The following is a 4011-nucleotide window of genomic DNA, read 5'->3' on the forward strand; positions in this document are numbered from 1 at the left end:
AAGACCGTAGATTTTATTTATTAATTTTTTTACATGATTGGTGTTAAGCCTTGTGATATTTTATGGAAAAAAGTAGACTTTGTTTAAAAAAAAGGTAAAAACACTACTGACACAGGAAATCCATTCGTTGTAAATCCAAACACCCACATTTTAAACAGCTGTAGTGACGGGCAGAAAAATCTATTGTTTTAAAATAACTTTTCTTTAAGTAAGTATTTATTGTTTGCTAACATTAATAGGTTAAATGTTGCTTTTGGAAAATGAGATTTCCCTGGTACAGATCATCCCATCATTAGCAGGAAGCCTGCGAGCCTGAGAATGACCCGGTGAGCAAAAGTGAAATCTTGACATGATCTCTGGACCACCAGAGTCACGCAGATCAAAGGCTCATCATGAACAATGTTGTCTTTATTCCTTCATTTTAATCCCTTGATAGAAAGTTCTGCTTGAAACCTGACTCAGAGAATCTGCCTAAGGGAACTTTGACATTTCAAACAAGCCTGTCAGGGAGGCAGATTAAATCAACTGTTTTTAGAGGCAAGCCTGCTAACCCCATGTAAACAGACACGCATCAGACATGAGCGTTAACAGTATGTCTACACACTGCGCACTCGCTCCAGGGAAGACACGACAAATGCCAGATCGTTCATGCAGACACATGCCGTGGACACACAAACACTCAACACTGACGGGAAGGAAAAAAACGCAGGATTATGAGTGGATCTGCTGCTGGCACAGCATTGTAATCCACTGAACAGTTTTAATGTGCTGTTGATTCTACTTCTACAGAGTCTGGCTATTGTAATGTGCTGTTTGTGAGGACTTGTTTACATCACTGCAGTTATGCTGTAGTCACAACTGCTCTTATGGATGAATATGGGCTGTTCACAAGCGAAAAATGGGCAAACTTGCATGGGATACATCCTTACAAAAATATCAAGGTCGTAGAGCAGGAGTCTGCAAACTGCATCTCCGGAGCCACATGCGGTTCTTTTGCCCCTCCATTGTGGCTCTTTGGTTACAATAAAATGTCTAAAAAAATGTTAAAGTAGCTGTAAAGGAAAAATTCAGTAAGTAGTAAAGTTAAAAAATTTAATTAACTTGATTTTTATTGAACTCATTCACAATCTGTTGAAGGACGGTATGAATCATTCAACGAGGATCCTAACAACAGTAGCCGTAATTCTCCATCAATCCTTTGTGGTTTATCAATGTCATCCTGACACATTTGGACTTCATTTTGAGCTTCATTTATCACAGAAAATCAATTTATTTGTCAGTAAGCACAACAAGAATTAAAGCTATGTTGAGTAATAATCCACTGAATAATAAAGCAGATTTTCCATTTTTGAACAGATTCAAGGATTTAAAGTGTGCCTCATTGTTTAAATATGTGGTAGTGGTCACTTAATTAGTTTTTTTTTCTTTTCTTTTTGGTTAAATTGATAAATTTGTGGTTAAAATGCACCAGAAACAGTCAAATAAAACGTTTTTTGTTTTTTAAAAAAAAACATTGATCACTTTACATTTCCTTCTGTATTTGCTGGATTGACTTGATCCTATGGTGTAGGATGTCTTTTATTTTGAAAGGAACCCATGCAAAGCCCTGTCAAAGGCTTTAAACAATTTCAATGTTTTTTAAAAAGCTATTTTGTCTTCATTTTTATGTTTTAATTATGCCAAAAACACACAATAGTTTATGTAAATGAATCATATCAGTAGCAAAACATAAAAATAAATGAGTATCTTATTTTTCTAAAAGGTGAGTGAAGACTGTGGATCCTACTGGGTTTTAGTTGGCGATAAATCAACCCGATTGGCTCTTTTAAAGGTTGGAGACCCCTGCCATAGAGTAAAACTGCTCATGCTAACTTTTTCTACAGGCATGCTGCAAGCGACAGCTTGAAGTGAACACTTATAGGTATACAGCAGGTGAAACACAGGCGGGTTATAGGCTTATGGAGCCCATTAATGCTGCTCACTTGATACGTTTCTTGGGAGTTCAGAGCATAGTTTGTGTGAACATCCTACAAGATGTGGCCACTCCTCTCTACAACCCTCAATGGACCCGGACAACCCAAAAACCTGCTGCACCTGTACAGATCCGCCCCCCATACGAGTGTATGTGACTACATTATCTCATTCATGCTTTTTTCTTTCTAATAGTGTTTTGTTTTCACTATTTCTTTCAATATGTGCTATTAATGCCCTGATGTTGTCATCTTCCCACCACAGTAGGAGTTTTCCGAGAGTCTTCTGTGTGTGTGAGTGTGCACGTGTATTTGTGCACATGCAGAGTGATGTATTCATGCCTGCCAGCTCTTTATGTGCACTTACAATACACTCTTTGGGTGCCTTTGAAGCTCAGCGGGGAAGTCTGACAGCTTTTAATTTTAATTAATTTCTTCCCTTATTAATAATTCCCTAAGTGGCTCCAACTTTCAGCTGCATTAGATGTTACAGACTTTATGCGGAGTCAGCTGAAAAATTCAAACTGGCCAGTTCAATAAATAGACTCCAAATAGCTACTTGGAAAGCAATGACAGGTGATGAAAATGAGGAAGAGCAGCTAAGAGTGAGTGACAAAATACAGTGAGGAAGGCTGAAACCACTTTTTTTATATATATAAAAACTGTCAATATGATTGTTACTGGGGTAACTTGAATATAATCCTTTAAAAACTCTTAATAAAGCACAGAGAAAGCAATATCTTGTGTATTTGCCAAATTGTGTATTATTCACTTAATCCAGCTACAATTGCAGGAAACATTTGATGGTGCAAATGTATCCCTCCAATAACACTGTTGTTTAGTAAAGTAGACTGCCTATTGTTCATGCCAGACTCAGATGACGCATGTAAAGTTCATGAGTGAAAAGATTTTCTGTGAGTCAACCTTAAGGAAAATGACCTTTTTTAGAAACTCGATTGACTTGAAGTTTAATTTTTTTTTTGCTATAGCTGCTGTGATTTGTATTCATGTTCAATGGAAATGATTGATTCCAATTCATTTCGGACTTTATTTCATACACGAGACAGTATAAAGAGGAAAAAATGACCTAACATAATACTTGGTTTCTGAGGCAACCATTACTATTTTATGGAATATGTCTCATTTTTTGTTTATTGTCAACATCCTGTTAAATACGAACACTACAGAAAGTACTTTCACAGAAAACAAACATTCTAAATCACAATACTTTATCACACCTTTTAGTGTTATGGATTACCTCTTTATTTTTTATTTATTTATTTATTTTTTGTTCTATGGATGTTGGCTGACTTCTTCTACACCCCCCTCTCTTTGTATTGGCTTCTTCAAGAGGTGGTCACAGTATTGTTCATCAAAGCCCACAATATCTTAAAATTAACAGAAAATAAGCATTTGTTGGACCTAAGAAAAAAAATAAAATGCGACCATTTCTTGTATGAAATATAGATAGTATCAATTATGATACATTGGGTGATTTGATAAGTTTTGGTTCACAACAATCTTTCCACATCTGTCATCCGTTTTTGGTATATATTTACCTCACTGTCTCAAATTTGTTCCACACATTTCTAACATGATGTAACCCGATTATAAAGAATAATCAACAAATTTGGTATTCTTTCAATACTGCAAGTAAAATGAATAGCAATACTGTATAGGAGTTTTTTTTCTCCATAACTTTTTGAAAATTAGCTAAATTTTAGCCCCTGAAAGTGTTTTTGAGATATAGGAGCAGCCATTTTGAAATGAGCAGGAAAATCCCTTCTGCTGCCCCAAGTGGAATTATGATCAACTGCAGGGAAGGAAACATGGACCAAGGGTTCTCAGAAATGTGTGTATCAAATATGAGCGGAATGATTATTTAGGGTTAAGACTTTTATTTAACCCTATAAAACTGGAGATTTAGCTCCAGTGTTGATATTCTTTGATCGACCCAAACTCTCAACAGTTTATAAATGATCGCACAATCGGTCGATGAGTTGTGATGGTTCAAGGAGTGTTTGTTTGGTGTCGGCTTCAG

This window comes from Oryzias melastigma, linkage group LG13 (assembly GCF_002922805.2).
Source record: "Oryzias melastigma strain HK-1 linkage group LG13, ASM292280v2, whole genome shotgun sequence".
NCBI lineage: Eukaryota > Metazoa > Chordata > Actinopteri > Beloniformes > Adrianichthyidae > Oryzias > Oryzias melastigma.